Source organism: Aulonocara stuartgranti (genome assembly GCF_965226115.1).
Source record: "Aulonocara stuartgranti genome assembly, chromosome: 1".
Classification (NCBI taxonomy): Eukaryota; Metazoa; Chordata; class Actinopteri; order Cichliformes; family Cichlidae; genus Aulonocara; species Aulonocara stuartgranti.
Genome location: NC_138939.1, coordinates 31424828 through 31442345, shown reverse-complemented (window position 1 = coordinate 31442345; position 17518 = coordinate 31424828). Strand labels below are relative to the sequence as shown.

Genomic DNA, 17518 nt, shown 5'->3' with positions numbered 1-17518 from the left:
CTTTTTTTTGTTTTACTGTTTTTAAAGTAGTATTCTTTGTTAGTATAACTACTTAGCTCACCCTGAAGCAGCTTTCAGACAGTGATCACCAAGTTTCTTCATTATACAGGAACTGGGATTCTTAAACTTGACTTTTATTTTCAGGGACTGGAAGTTGCAGGGGGCTAAAAGTGCTGAGTAGACTGGAGGTCAGTGGAGAAATTACAAAGGGCAAGTGGTCATAACAGGACTTCCAGGGAGTTATCTAAATATAGATAACTCCCTGGAATGAAAGCACACAAGAAGATAACCTTCATTGTGAGATTGGCCATTTCAGTCCATGCACAAAAGTTGTGTTTATGACCTCAGAGCATTGCTGAGATATGACCTCTCATTCTGCTTTAACAGACTTTCCAGCATTAAGAAAATCTATGTGACTCCTTTAATGAAGTTTGGCTTGTATATCGTTCACAGACCACAATCAACACTGTGGGCTATCGTCAGTTTTTTTTTCCATGCAATCCAATAACGCAGAAATAGATTTTGACTTGAACTAAAGAATCCAGCAATACTTAATTTCTGAGCGAGACACAGGGGGGAAAACAGCGAAGCTTGGCCATCAGTGATCAATGATTCCAGTAAAAAGTGAGTTTTTTAGAAAGCTGCAGGGAATTTGTGCTTGTTGCCCTCATATACACTGTTTTGTGTGACTCCTCACTTCATGTTTATACAACCCATAGAAACACAATGGCTATACTGATAGGGACTACAACAAAATCAAAAATAATTATTATGTAATCTATCTAATTCTCATTTCAGCATTGCATGCACATTTTTTGCTCGATTGATGCCTGATGATAAAAAGCCTGAAAAGTTATCTTAAAAACACTTTTGCCATCAAGAAAGGATTCTTCCTCGTGACCTGGTCTCAGGTTCCTTTTTTTAATACAGTTTGATCAAACAAATTGTGCTTTTAAATTGCATCACAATAAAACAAACAGAAGTGTGTGCTGCAGTACTGATTGTTATCCATCACACAGCAGTGAGGGATCTTGTGATTATCGGTGCCAGTTATTTGCTATGTGCTAGTGTGCATGCATCTGCTGAGCAGCTCATGCACAGGATATCTTGCTAGAATGGGATTAAACACAAAGTTAAAAAAAATAGCCCTGAAGATTCACTGAGGAACAGTTAAATCCAACTGCAGCAAGTTATAAAATATAATGTCAATAAAACCTTCACTAAAACACAAATAACTCCAATCTTAAAATTGGAAAACATTTTCTCTGTAAAATAGTTCAAATAACAGCTCCTGCAGAGCTGCCTCCAATAGCCTGTTAACTTCCAAGTGCCCTGTCACACCACACTGGATAGTCTGTGCAGGCATTAGCTCTGGCCAAATATCAATTGATTTTTGGAACAAGTGGCCAGCTCCCAGATTGTTATATTATCATTCATTGTTTCAGACCCGTCCAGATTAATTTGATCGCAGCAGGATAAAAAATGGTCAATCAGGCTGTAATGTAGCTGTAATACTGTGTATGACATGATGTTCCAAGCCCACAAAAATAGATGGAGAGGAAGAATTGATGCAGTGACAGGAGGCAGATGTCCAGTAGAGAGGAGCATGAATCAAAAAGTAGTGATGTTAGACAGAAAAAATACATAAATACAGAAATTGCTTTAAAATCAATGTGCGCAACACAACAGTGTGGAGAATTTAACAGAAATGCACTACTCAAATGTGATCCGAAGCATAAGATGCCCTTTGTTATTGTTTTGTTTTTTTATACCAAAAAAAGGTTTTGTATAATTTTTTCTCAAGACTTTCTTGAGACTTTCTCTTCCAAAGGTTTTCTTTGGGCTATGGCTGCTTTTTCAATGTTTTAACTGACCATTTTCAGAGGAATAGTTTCTTATTTTGTTTTTTGGGAGGGGTTGGGGTTCTTTTCTTTGACAGGATGAATTGTGTCTTGATTCATTTCCCCATTTCTTTAGTTGAATCAATGAAAAATGCAACAAACAAAATCATTTGACAGGCATAAAATAGTATTGACTTGGTACATCTCAGCATGGTGTGCAGTATGTCTTTAAAATTTTCAGGGAACTGGATGAAAAACTATCTATAGCAGATAAACTGTATCTGAAATTCATGTCCTTAAGCAAAGACCTGACACGAGAAATACATCTGACCCTTCAGCTGATCTACTGCTATCTACTGTTCACTGAAGACTCAAAAAAATAGTGTCAGTGGAAGGGTGGCTGTCAAGAAGACATTCTGAAGTAAGGGAAACAGGGAGAAAAGGCAGAGGTGTCACACAAGGAAAGTGTCATTGATTGTAATCCACTTTGCAATACCAACTTCTCCAGCATGATGACAGTGATGCAAGTGCAGTAAAAGCATGCCTGCATAGAAAAACACACAATGAATCACTAGCAGTCATGGATTGGCCTCCCCAAAGTCTGGACCTCAACATTACTGAAGCAGAGTGGGATGCAGGCTCTGTGATATTCTACCTGCTGTTACAATTCACAAGGCTGAGTGCACTCATGGATGGGATTAACCAGTTGCATTTGGGTGCATTTATTAATGAAGAATTAAAAAACAAAAACAATGACTTGTTGCAGCAGTTCCATTCAATTAACGTACCATACTTGATTTCATTGAGCTCTTTAGAACAACCCAACCCTTGCAAAGTCAGACTGCATGACTAGCTGCTTGACTTAATACAACAGTGTGCATCCCTGCTGTATATATATAGTTGTACTGTAGCTATAGTGATTTTAAAATAGATTGCTAACTAAAACACTTACTAATTAAGATAAAGTCTTAGAACCTATTTCAGATTTTTGTTATCATCCGATTCATCAGCAAAAGAGGATTTTAAACATTTGAATGAAATGAAAGCGTAACTTATAAATGGTAAGCATTTACCGTGATAGATTTTCTACTTCAAGCTTTCGAAATTGAGTTGATTTTCCTGTTGTATGCAAATGCATGTTAAGGATTGAAAGCCTCAAGGGGTTGGAAACTGTAGAAAAACATCTGACACACTTCACAGATTTTAGATAATAGTCCAAATGTTATGTAAATTATAATTAAGTGGTGTAAACTGATTAAAATATATAAACCTCCTACTTGTGGTCCTTTAACTCCGGCTTGATGTACAACCACGCTCAGTCTGAAGTTGTTCAGGCTGATTTAATTCATATATCATCATGCAGCATTTCATTTCATGTCTGTCACCCCTCATCACACTGCACACAAATCTTTAGCAGTGGTGGAAATGTTAGTTTACAGTGTGGTATAATCCTGATTATCTCAAACACATTATAGGACTGCTCAAATGATTTTGCAAAATGGGACTAGCCAAGAAAGAAACCATCATGAGAATAGTCCTAATTTAATAGACATTTGCAACAAGTTGAAAAAAGATGAACACAGTGCTGTTTACAGCCCGTGTGAAATAACATATCACGCAAAAGTAGATTTCTCCATTTAAATTTATATAATGTTCACTGAAAGTCAGATGATTCACTGAAAGTCAGATGTGAGACACGTTTGAAGCAGCAATGATGGAGTGCCCATTCCAGATTGGGAAGGAGTTGCTTCCCCAAGTGGAGTCATGAGTAAGGAAAGGAGAAAAAGGGAGCTGGAGATCCTTATGTATGCCCACAAGCTGTGTGTAGTGCCTGGAGGAATTACACCATGGAACCAATTGGCAGAAATGAGCTTAACAAAAGAAGAAGAAGAAGTAGTTTTATTGTCATGATCATATGTATACAAATTGTCCCCAGCTAGACTGTCCCTCAGAAATAGAGTGATTATTTTTGGAGTGGCTCAGAGTAAAGTCATTATGACTCCACATCAAAAGGAGGCAGTGGAGGTATTTCAGGAGGCAAGCTATTTCTAGCTTCCTCCTAAGGGTGGCTGGCCTCTCCCTTAGAGATAGGGTGAGAAGTTTGGCCATCCGGGAGGGGCTCAGAATAGAGCCGCTTCACATCAAAAGGAGCCAGTTGAGGTGGTTCGGGCATCTGACAAGGATGCCTCCTGGGCGCCTCCTGGGCGAGGTTCTTCAGGCATGTCAACCCGGGAGGAGGCCCCGGGGCAGATCCAGGACACGCTAGAGAGATTATATCTCTCAGCTGGCCTGGGAACACCTTGTTGTTCCCCTGGACAAGCGGAGGAGGTAGATGGGGAGAGGGAGGTCTGGGCTTCTGACCCTGGGTAAGCGGAAGAAGATGGATAGATTGATTCCAGGACACACTGGATTTGTCAGTGTGTCCTTGTCAAAACAAATGCTAAAACATGTTTTCAATAAATGTAGAGTTAAATTGAACAAACTGAGCTAATTATTAAAAACATTATCAATAATTATACTTGCCTATCTGTTTATACAGTCCAATCAGCTGTCAAAAAGCAACACAATATTTTTTGTTGGGTGTGGCTGACTGAACTCTGACACCTTCTTGCAATAATTTCAAGTCCCATCCAGCTTGGCGAATTTATGTGTGGGCTCTCCTCGCTGCCTCTAAAAGTTAGCGAGGTCAGCTTCCAGTTACGTCACCGTTTGGCACTCATACTGATAAAGCTGCTGTGGAAGTGAGTCGCTAAAGTCGACTAGGACTGCACAGCTGGGTACATGACTCCTGTACCGTGCAACAGAAAGATGTTGTACAGTTTTATTTATTTATATTTTTAAACCACCTAATTTCTAAGGGCATTCACCACAGGATTTCTCAGTCCAGTCCAAACTTGCAGCACAGATTACCACCTATACGTACAGAAAATACTCCATGAATGTTGCTTTATAGGAAAGGTTCAGCTGTCACAACTGTTTTCAACACAAATCCTTGCTTGACAGTGCAGCAAAACGTTGAACAAAGTGTGTACAAAATAGTACAGAAATTGTCCTCAATGTCAAATTGTGTTGACGTTAATGAGCCCGTCTGAACAAAAAGAAAACAGTCTCCAGTCTGATTGAAGCTACAGCCGCGTCACCTAAAAGCTGTGGCGGCCCGGAGCGAGACTAACATCCTCAGATGCATCTCAATTGAGTCACTGATGCAGCTCTAACCCATTTCCAAATGAGCGTCTGGCAAGACCCTCCTTGTCAAGGCAGATAGGATGACGGCGCAGAGCCGTGCGGACAAATGGTGAGGGCGTTGAGCTGCAAACAGAATGAAAATGACCAAGATAGACAGGGGGAGATACTGAGAGCGACACAGAGATGGAAGAATGCATTGCACTGCTTTATTCAGCTCCCACACACTTAACGTCTCCACATTGTCTGTTTTCTTCTTTTTCTTCTTTTTTTTTTGCTGTTGTTGTTTTGTTTTTGCAAGGATGCTGCTGAGGTGAATCATCCTGTGACCTACATCTGAGCACCCAGGCTTAAAGAAAATTAAATAGATATCATTAGCTGGCAGCTCCCATCCACTTGTTCCACGTTACATTGGCTTAACAGCCCAGCACTCTATCAAGGAGGCTTAGTTGTTGAGGTGAAGTATGTGTGACTGTTTGTGTGCATTTTGTCTGCCATGACGTGCCATTTGCAAATGTCAGTACTTTCACATGATCACATGATTTGGTCTTTTCAGCTTAAAACTGTAAATCTCTTTTTGCTCTCCCTGCCCTCTGACCTGCAGGAGTGTGACAGTGAAAGAAAAGTATTACCGGTCTTGTTGAACCCAATTAATTTAATCTTTCAAATTTTAAACGTATCTCGCGTAAAATCTAAGAATGTGCAGAATTTTAGCTCATTTTCAGAGGTAAACTTTATAAACGTAACCTGAAGTTCTCAATTCAAATGTGTTACAGACATACAGAAAATTTTCCCTTAAACTGCTGAGAAAGGCACGCTAAGCTTCAGCCTCAGGATCTCAGCAGAGCTTTCTCATTCCAGGAACAATGAATTATTGTATTGAGAAGTCCATGGATGGCAGTATATGTATGACAAATATGTGGTTGCAGCATCCCTGCAGGCTCCTTGTACATAGCGTACATACACTCCATATCTTGTGTGTGAATCCACTTTTACTGCTGACTAAATGATTTGCTCGAATGTCATTTTCCTTCTCTGTTCTCAAACTGTGCTAAGGAAGTAGGAAGCATGTTTCAGATCAACGTCAGAGAAGACGCTTACCTGATCATGTGTACTTTTTTACTAGTAGTGTATACACGTGAAATGTCTTTACATGTGACCAATCCATCCATCAATCCATCTACTCTCTTCCATTTATGCAATTAAAGGTCATGAGGGGGCTGGAGCATATCCCAGCAACATAATCAAGGCGTATAATTGACATACAAAAACAAATCACCAAAACAAGGAGTCAATGAGCATCTCCAAAGAAGCAAAAAGGTTAAGATGCATGTCGACTACAAGTTCCTTGGACCTAGTTGTCCATTGTCCCCCTCAGCGACCTCTTTCTTGGTCCACAAATGTGAAAATGACAAACATATTATACTGTATAATATTTAGAGTTCGCCACAATTTCTAACAGTTGCTGAAGGAAGTGAGGAGAGACTGACTAACTCCCTCGTACTCAGTCAGGACACTAATGTTGTTTTCACTCTACAAGCACACTATCTCTGTAGCTGCCAAACATAGAGGTGAGTAGTTCAGGAAAGCAAAGTGGAAACGGGGATATTTCTTTCTTTTTTTCTTTCCACAATCGCTGCAAAGCAGGCATGACTGACAGATTGTTTTCAAAAGTTAAAGAAAGACTTGCAGTGTAGGCCCCCCTTCCAGTGCCACCTTCTGAAAGAAATCTTTTAGACTCTCCAAACTGCGTGTGTGAAACGTGAGTATCTGCTTTATTACAGCTGCTGTCGTGTGGAGGGAGCCAGAGAACGATTTCCTAGACTAGGAAAGAAATGAAATAGAATGTGAGGAAACTGTGATCGCGTTTCTTCAGAGCTTTCAAACACGAGTGTACCGCTAGATCCAAATATAAACACTCGCTTGTTCTCTATGTCTCTCTCACCTCTCTCTCACACACACTTTCTCCTCTCACTGCATGCATTCAGAGCTGGCAGGCTCAACCACCCCCTAGCTGGTGAAGTGACAGGGGGGAGCAAACAAGCGACACATGTGCACATGCGAGCGAGACTGGCTTCACACAGGGTCACATGCAGCTTCCTATCAGATAACAAGCCGGCATTACAATCGCAGGAGCTTCTGTTTTAAGTTTGAGGGGTTTTAAACGGCAAGCTAATTGGATGTGAACAGTGTGACACATCAGCCAACCCGGAGCTGACCTACAAAATGGCAAGGACTTCACTAGAGTGGAACAATTGCCCAGTTTTCTGTTACACCAAAAAAACTTGAGCTATTTCACCTACATTTTAAAGTTTTTCATGGTCCCTGTAAATACATCCCCATCATATGTTTGCAATGAAACTAAAAAGTTACTAATAATTCTACTATTAATAATAATTACATATCTCTGTATTATATTGAAGACGTATCAACTGAAGCTGAATTTGGGCATGGCCACACTTTTGTGTAATACAGACTTTTTACCACAAGAGGGTGTCGCGAATGTTCACAGAAACTTGCTAATAAACATGATTTTTTTTAATGTTGTTATATTTATGGTTTTATTTTTTGGTTTGGTTTTGTTGTGTGGAAAAGGATTCATAATAAAAATAATAATGGTTAATAATTAATAAATAATTTTTATATGTAAAAAATATTTTATATATATATAGTAATATAATAAATATAACAAAATTATTTTTTTATATAGTTAAGCTTGACCAGATAAAATTTTGTAATATATTACTTTTTTTTTTTTAATATTTCATGTCATAATAACATTAAAGTCAATTGCATTACTTGGCTGTCAAATTATTATTAAGAATTCAGTAGAATAAGGTAAAAACACAGTACAATCGATAGGTTTGATAAGGACTGTGGGATTTGAAAAAGAGATTTTATAAAAACTGAGAGTGAGAATAACTCATAATGACCTTTGAAAATGATACTCTTTGAAGCTATCTGCCACCTCCATAATCCTCAAAAGAGCAAAGTCAGGATGCAATTGTGAATAAAAGGAACTGAGCTCGCACCCCCACACACATACACATGCACATGCGCGCACTCAGTGCAAACACACATACACATGTCCTTTTCCACTCCCTCAGTTACATAACCTTAATGCAAGAGACAGCTTGACTAAGACATCCAGGGTCCATCCTGTGATCGCTGTTTACTTCAGCATGCAAGGGAATTCATCCGTTCATCCATCCGTTCATTCACTCACTCATTCATTCATTAGCATGCTGAGCTGATGACCTGCATGTCAAGAGAGACGAATCATGTGAAGAGAAAGCAGTGTCCTTGGGGCCAACCGGTGTGTGCGTGTGTGATATGTGTTTTTGGACAGGAGCTGTTGCTGCCAGTCTCAGTTCCAACCTGCTGTTTTACATTAAGTAAATCTCCAAACTTCCTCTTACTAACACAAAATATTTTTCTTGAAGCATATTCAGATTTTCAACTCTGAATATGTGCATAAGAGACTCCTCGCATACCACATGATCTGCAGATACAGCCAAGAGCTAGTTTTCGGTAGCCCCCCTGACATGTCTACTGCAGCAAAGAGGAAAAAAGTGAAGCTAGTCTTTTAACTGCGTGGCTTTTATTTTTTACCTCAGCTTAGTTTGGATAAACCAAAGCTGTTTGCATTTAGCTAAACAAATAAATAAGGCAAACAAAGCTCTAAACAAGTCACCTTTCAGTTTATAGCAGTTCTGTACCATTTTGTTTACCAAATCAAAACTCACATTGCTGCGGTCAGTTAGATATAATGTGACCTTGCTTGCAACTAAGCGTGCTCAGCCAACAGTAAGTAGTGGATTAACTAGACTCAACTCAAGTCTGATTTTGGGGCCCAGTACATAAATCCATGAACTAAAATTAGCTCCAGCTCTCCAGCTCAAACAATAACACCATATATTAGTATCATATCGTGTATTGTGTATGGGCTTCTGCGCTTAAAGGACACTTACACCTTATATATTTTATATAATTTAAGAAAATTCTACTTCTAATAATTTGACTTTAAAATGCAAGACTATACAGAGTGAGCAAGAAATAAACACTGATGCGGACCTAGGTCAGCATAAGCAGCAACAACAACAACATTATTTCTGAGAGTCTCACCTTGAAGGCTGACATGGGCAGATAGTTTTGGCAAACCTCCTGTTTTTCTTTTCTCTTCTTTGCATGATGCTTCACTTCCAAACACACACACACACACACACACACACACACTCCATAGCTAAGGGAGCAACAGGCGTTCAGGTTACTGCCTGGCAGATGCACAGTGGGATGCTCCCAGAGGCCTCTGCTGCAGAATACAGCCAGGCCCCTCTGACAGCCAGGCAGAGTCGACTGTGACAAATAGTAGTGGACTTTTTACGCCCCAGCAACTTGCACCGCCAACCCAAACACACACACACACACACACACACACACACACACACACACCCACCCTTGGCACCCCCACCTCCTCCGCCTCCATCTCTTTTCCCATCAGTGATACATATACAATAAGATTGGAGGTGCAGCACGTCAACAGCTGCTGGCTTTTTCTTTTTTCTTTTTTCTTTTTTTTTGTGTCCCGTTTGGATCTTTGGCCATCAGAATTGTTGTCTTAAGGCCAAGAAAGATGCCAAGCGGATTTATTTTACCAAGTGGATCATCATGGCCTTGCCATATTGGTCCATTTGATTGACCTTTATTATAATTATGAATTTATTTTATTTTCAGTTGCTACAAACGGGACAGACATGACTGGGGGATAGGACAGGGAGAAAGAATGAAAGAAAGAGAGGGAGAGAAAGAAAACCAAAGGGGAGAAGAGACGGTGAGAAGGGGGGGAAGAAAGAAAAAAACAAACAAACAAAAAAACAAAACACCTGGGTCACCTGTGTGGAGAAAAAAAACAGAAGAGAAAGCAAACAACAAAGAGCAACATAATAAAAAAAAAACAGCACCATCACAATAAACTAGCTAGCAGTAGATATCAGTAGATACTAAATAATAAACGATATTGTGCAGCACGCAAGATAGACAGCGCACAATGTGCTTTGAGGCAGCAGCCAAGAAAGCTGTAGTCCGCGTCTGTGAATACCCGTGTGTACACCTGTGTGCATACCTGTGTGGATCAGCATGCTTGCATTCCAAAGGTTTCTCCATGTAACGATCTGCTAGGGAGTGTGGGGGGGCCACAGCCCCGTCCTCCAGGGTATGAAGCAGGTATGGAGGAGATCAAAACTCCAGACATCCAGAGGCCCCCAGAACACAAGAGACCAAGGAAGACCAACAGAGGGGCAGCCGCGCCACTGTCCCAGTAAGAGCTGAGGAGAGTCCCAGATGAGGGCTCACCCAGCAGCCGCGGAGCAGAAGCCAGGGGGAGTTGTAGTGACGCGCCCATGAGCTCCGCCGGCAGCCAGCTGTGCCTGAGTGACCGAGCCCCAGGCCGAGAGGCTGGGGGCACCCCACCTCCGAAGTGGCCCGAGCGAGCCCCAGGCTCCAGGCCCCGATGAGCGGCCGCCAAGGAGTGAGCCGGTGTGTACCCGGACGCCCACCCCCAGACACAAAGAACCACCAACGCACCGATACCTGAGGGAGTCCGCCACTGGCAGGGGAAGTGGTGGTGGGTGCTGGCTTTTTCTACAGCGAAAGAAAAATATAAGACAACCGAAAAAAGGACGGAAAAAGGTAAAGAAAACACTGTGAAAGCAATATGCACGGTCACATCTGCGCTGATCAAAGGTGCTGGTGGTGCTATATTTTGCACACTCTAAGTTACAACTTTGCATAAATAATCTGAATCAGATTAAAGCCGCTGCTGTGACCACCTTAACCAAATTACGTTCAAATGGTGAAAGTCATTATCATCAATAAAACTGGCCTAAGAGTAACTTGATTAGCAGACCTGCAGGACTCATCGATCTAGAAATGTAACTTTATCTGATTTATGCTGATGTTATGATTTTGTGGAAGCAGCTGATGCAAAATGAAGTTGAAAAGCGTCACAGTTTAAACTGTATAAAAACATCTTAAAGTGCTTTGCATAATGTCTCTGTAAAAACAAAACAAAACAGTGTACTAATGAAATATATATATAGTTTTTTACTATTTCCTCTTGTGGGGCATACATTTATCTATGTGGGCAAAGTCCTGACAGCTCGGATGTATTTACCATCCATCAGCATCCACATGCTCCATTACCCTGATGGGCACATCAAGTGGCAAGGGTCATGTATAAAATTAGTGAGCTGACACATAAATCTAAACCCAATAATCTACTAGCAGCAGGTCGACCGATGCATCTATAGTAAATAATTATTAATGTTCACAGACAGGTACTGGAGCACAAGATACACTGAGGAGCAGAGAATATACACTAACTGGCCACTTCATTAGGTACATCTGTTCAACTGCTTGTTAAGACAAATGTCTAATCAGCCAATCGCATAACACATTTAGGCATGCAGACATAGTCAAGACAACCTGCCAAAGTTCAAACCGAGCATCAGAATGTCAAGGAAAAGTGGTTTTAGTACTTTGAGCACGGCACGTTGGTGGGGACAGACAGGCTGGTCTGAAACTGCTGATCTGCTGAGATTTTCCCACACAGCCTCTCAGCCACTCAGAATGGTCTGAAAAAGAGAAAATATCCAGCGAGCAGCAGTTCTCTGGGCAAAAATGCCTTCTTTTCATGCTCAACCCAGTATAACGGCAAAATGTGCAACAGACACGCTGGTTCAAAGTGTGAAATAGACATGCCTGCAAACACTGCAGTGAGTTGCAGCAACAGCAGAGTGAGATTTTATTTCAGTCCAACATGACAATAATCCTGGGAAAACTTTTGAAGAGACATTACGAAAACATTCACGTGGAAATACACATTAGCCACCTAGCTTAATCGTCTCTGGTGATCAAGGACCCTGGATTGTACACCATACCTTCCTTGCTCACTTGCAACTTCTTGGCCCAACACATTTAGACAAATATATTATCTCCCGCGAGGGATGGGAATTGATAAGAATTTAGCGATTCCAATTCTATTATGAATTCTCTTATCGGTCAAAGAATGCCTAGACTGCTTTGAGTTGATAGGAAGACAACGGTGACTCAAATACCACTCATTATAACCAGAGTATGCAGAACAGCATCTCTGAATACACAGAACATAGAACGTTGAAGCAGATGAGCAGCAGAAGACTACACAGACACTCACCGCTCACCAAAATTGGACAACAGAAGTTTGGAAAAATGTTGCCTGCTCTGATGAGTCTCAGTTTCTGCTGTGACACTTAGATGGTAACTTTAGAATTTGATGTAAACAACATGAAAGTATGGATCCGTCCTGCACTGTATCAACGGTTCAGGCTGGTGGTACTGCTGTAATGGTATGGGCATTGTATAAACACCTCAGCCTACCTGTGTATTATTGCTCATCATCCCCATCCTTTTATGACCACAGTGTACTCATGTTCTCATGGCTGCCTCCAACAATATGGAATGCCATGTTACACATTTATGTGTTTATAAATTAGATAATTTGCTTCAAACTAAACCATCCGAGAAGGTTAAGAGAGGAGAAACCACCAGGCAGTGAAATAGACCTTAAATGTAAGAAATAACCACTGCTATATATCCTTGGTTTTATCTTTATCAGTACCAACAACAGCAACACCAACAAAGGTTCATTTGTACAAATCTATGATAAGTTAGCAGTCAGCATGCAAAATAGGATAACCGAAATTTAAATGTTGTTACTTTATACTGATGGGTTTACCTACTGGGGTAGGCACGGGCCAGTATTAATGTGGTAAATGTTCGTTTATTGCATTACACGTGTCTAATGGCTCCAATTACTACTACCAAACTTGTACTTACATTTTAGTCACAAATGGATTAACACATAAGTACATGGTGCAGCATGCATCAGACATTTAATCCAATGGGGAACAATTCTCCCTTTTGATGTACTGAATACATGTTGTTAACATCTCTGCATTTTCATTTAATTACCACGAGGGCAGGATTTTTAAATTAAATGTATTTATATTGTTCTAATCACACGAACCACACAAGAAAATTGTGTCACAGCAACAGAGGCTTGAGGAGTAATTGTATCCGTATTTAACTTAAAATAGTGTATCATAACCGTCCATTATGTTTAAACTGAAATGTAAAAAAGCGCGACTTGTTATAGTCAACACATCCTAGCCTTGTACTTTTAGTCCTGTTAGCTTTGAGCACCTTGTTCAGTGTCAGGGTTTCAATTCAGTTTTATTTATCCAGCGCCAAATCACAACAACAGTCGCCTCAACGCACTTATACTTTAAGGTAGACCTATAATAATACAACAAACCCGATGTAGGGGTTGGGATTTGTTATACATCACCACATCCTCTCCTTGGGGTCTTAATGGTGTCCTGGGGCAGAACAGACCAAGAGGACCAGAGATCATCCGACCACCAACGAGAAAACTTATCAGAAAAACTAAGCCCCCTGCCAAGGCCAACCCTCTGTAAGAAAGTGATGCAGGTCGATAGCAACATTGAGTAAGTTCTTCTTTTATCCACACTCCCTTTCTTTACCAGGTTCCATGAAACTCGGCTTATGTTGTTAAATACTGAACCCTCTATTGGGCTTCTGGTCCCTTATGAAAAAGACATTGACATTTTCTAACCCAAACAGATACAATTCAATATTCCTAGCAAGGCACATATATTAGAATACACAGCAGCAGTTTTTTTCTCCTCTTGAATCATCCTGCACTACCTCAGATTGATTATGTGAGTGTCTGAAGTCGAACAAGCCTCCCCAATGTACGTATGGGACAACTGAATTGAAATTACAAACAGTATTTAACATCAATGGAATTATGAATGTTTAGGTATCAGATTATCATTCCTAGTGTATGTTTGCACATTTGTATAAGTACGCAATTACCTACTTAAAAATGTTTCAAGCAGGGAGAATGCCCCAGAACGTTGACTATTGTGCCAATGCTGTGCTGCATTCAGGCACCCTGAGGGGGTTCTCGTATCACTGCTGCTCAGTCAGGAAAGACCAATTAGAAAGAAAACAAAAAAAGTGTCTGCAGACTGTTACGCATTTCAGCTACACCTCAATAAAACTAGTCGTGCAGATATTTAGTAGCATCTTTCCAACGTACTCTAGTCAGTTGATATGTTTTGGTGATTCGTGTTGTGTTATCCCTTTGATGACAGCATGGACTGTATATGTATTCATTTGAAATTAGTATGATGGCTATATAGGCATCTATAGCCAATGTGCAATGGATATTTATACATTTACCATGGGTCTCTCTCCCCTTTGCCATAAGGAGCGTACAACGTGTTCCTCCTGTTCAGGTAACCACAGAATCCTCAAAACGTCAATAATAACTCAACAGATTCTGTTACAGGCCCTTCATTTCTGGACCTTTAAGTCATTCTCTAATTAGGATTTTACCTGCATGAGCACATTTCTGATGTAAAGTTAAAGATATTAAAAAATGTATCAATATTCCCATCTCGCCCATTGGCTTAATCCAAGCATGTCGATAAACATTTTATTATCCACTCCAGAAAATCTTTTAATGCACATTTAATGTCCCTGGGTGCTCTGATCAGGTGCAGCTAAGAGTCATTGACCTCAGCACTGCTGAGATGTGATCAGTTAAAGTGCAGCATTTAAAGCATTTAAACCTAAAATACACACAGCCATACCCGTGGAAAATGCCTGCTGACTCATGCTCTGTCATTAACCCTTTAATAAATGTGAGCTATTTACCCTAATTGTTAATAAAGTACGGGCAGATGTATGGTCACTGCTGTCATGCTTCAAGAAGATAAAGGAAAGTCTCATTTTCAGCTTTAGAACAGTTAGCAGTCTCTAAAAATCTGCTGCAGTTTAAGTATGGAAAAAAAAATCAATCAACGGAAAAGTATTTAATATTTGATTTTTTTTTCTAAAAGAAAAAGAACACTTTTCAGGATAAGTAATATCCCCTTTTCCTCTCTGAGATATTTATTCTAACGATGCAGTCACTTTTTCATAGCTTTCATACAAAATTTAGAATCAGGTAATAAAATCGAGTTAATTTTTACACATTAAACTGCTAAAAAGCTGTGAAAAAGGAGTGAAAATAACATTTTCACATTAAAGTTCCACTTAATTTTACATTCATTCATCAGTAGTTATGTTCTCACTCTGCATAATCAATATCTTACACTTTCAAACTTTAAACGAAGCCTATTATGTGCATTTATAGGCCTGTTTTTTTTTTTACTCTTGGACTCTACTAGAGTAGCTCATGGTTCAGAATGATCACTATTCATCATGTAGACTTCCCCCTCTGTTTGAAAGAAGTCATTTTGGCTCATTTCACGTCGTTCCCTGAGCATATCGCCCATCTATGAAACAATATAATAACATGTGGACAACAGTCATATCTACACAGTACTACTTGTGTTAAGACTGGCAGAGGAACAAAACTGCAATCAAAATCCAGATAAGCGATACCAACAAGGGAATATTTAATTGACATTTGACTGACATACAATATTATGCTGAAGTCTTGATCCGCCCCGTATTTCTTTATATTAGGAGCCAGATTTTCCTGTAAAAACCATTTGTTTTGGCACGATTTGCAGTGTGTCCTTATAAAATCTGAGGAAACTGAACAATTGGAGTAGTAGACCTAAGAAATATCTACAGCAGATAAAAAGCATCTGAAAGTTTTTAGGGAATCAGAAGTTCCATCAGAAATAATCTCAGTGGAGTGTTTTGAAATTTTTAGTTCAAATTGTCATTATATAAGGAGGCGGTCAGGAGAGCAGCACAACAGTGAGGGTACAACATCTGTACAGCACAACCAAGGTGTTTTCATGGACTGTGGCTTCATTTCAGCTGGTGGTTTGTAGGGATCTTGTCAAACTGATGGAATTATGAATTCAGACAGGTGTCTGATTTGGATCCACAATGCAGTACTGTCTGGAAAGCATTTGACTGGCAAAGGCCTTATTTTTTTAGTATGACAAACACACTGCCAGTGCAGTAAAAGCATACCTTGGCAGAAAAACACACAATGAAACCCTATCAGTCATGGACTGGAGCCTGGACCTCAACATTATTGAAGCAGTGACAGAAAACAAAACAAAAGGCAGAAACATCCAAAGAAGAGCTTTGAATGTTCTTCAAGAAGCCTGGAGAAATATTCCTAAAGAACTACTTAAAGAAATAATACTAAGAAAGCTTAAAAGAGAGTTCAGACTGTGCTGAAGAATAAAGGTGGTCAATTTGAACTGAGTTGAATTGTACAAACTCTATTTTTGCCTTATTTACTGTAATTCCACGTATGTTTGCACATGTTTCGATGAATCACTGCATCTATTTCCCATTTTCATTGCAGAATATAAAGAACTGAAGGGCAAGGCTTTTGCACAGTACTGTATTATGAAATATGGCATTTGGCCATTTTAAAGTGTTCAAAGTATAAAGGTTTGACAATGTTTAAAGTGAATTTTAAGTAAACAAAGATATAAATATGCACGTACACATGTAATCTGGACTGTAGAAATCATCTCTACACTGGAAATATGGTCCAAACTTAACAAATGACTTGTTTGGTTTAAGTTTGTGTGTTTTAAATGATGTCACACAGGTGCCGGTTGGCAGATCATACATACGTTTTTTTTCATTTGCGTGGTATATTCATTTCCAAGGCCGTGGTCTTGCAGACTCCTACTCATTCTACATGTGCAGCTGCAACCCTGATGCTATCCCTGAGGGAACATACCAAAGTTAATACCCCCACCCCCTCCAACACACAGAAACAACACAACTGCCTAGAGGAAGATCAGAAGCCAGCTGGTCAAACCACCTTGGAGAAGGTCTTACACAGGACTCAGACTTCCCTCTGCCTGAAATGGGATGTGACCCAGAAAAGGAAGAGGACAGAGCGAGCCAGATGTTGGGGTGTTATGCTTCAGGGAGCGAATCAGGGCTGAGGTGAGTGACAGGGAGTGATGTGTGCAGCGTGCATGGTACAGTATCTGAATGCAGAGGGATAAGTGTGAACTTCTTGTGAGCAAACTGGAGCTTTACCCATACGTTCATTCACGCACCCCCCCCCCACCCCCCTAACAGATGCACTAGCGACATCTCCTCAGAGCTGAGAGGCAGCTCAGTGAGAGGTTTTATTTCACGCAGCTCTTCAGTATTAGTCTGAGGGGAGCTTGAAAGCTACTGTGGCTCAGTCTCTCACTTCACTGAGCCAGTCACTCTTAAATTGGAGGAAATGTAAATGACTTACATAATCAGCACCCCCTCTACACACACACACACACACACACACACACACACACACACTAAAAAAAAAGTGTAGTCAGCATTTAGTAGAAGTGTTGATAACCTGTAAAAAGATTTTTTTTTCAAAATTTGCCAAATATAATCAGTCATGTTCAGCAAGTCAATTTACAGATTGTCCAAGTGAGCAGAAC

At 40.2% G+C, this 17518-nt stretch overlaps 1 protein-coding gene across 1 annotated transcript in view; it reads left to right on the top strand.

Moving 5' to 3' along the window:
- Positions 1-17017, top strand: part of kcna4 (potassium voltage-gated channel, shaker-related subfamily, member 4) — a 109902-nt gene extending 92885 nt beyond the window's left edge. Inside the window, exon 5 of the mRNA XM_082535427.1 lies at positions 16850-17017. The gene's annotated coding sequence lies outside the window, so the exon portion shown is untranslated. The remainder of the gene's footprint in view (positions 1-16849) is intronic.
- The last annotated feature ends 501 nt before the right edge of the window (positions 17018-17518 follow it).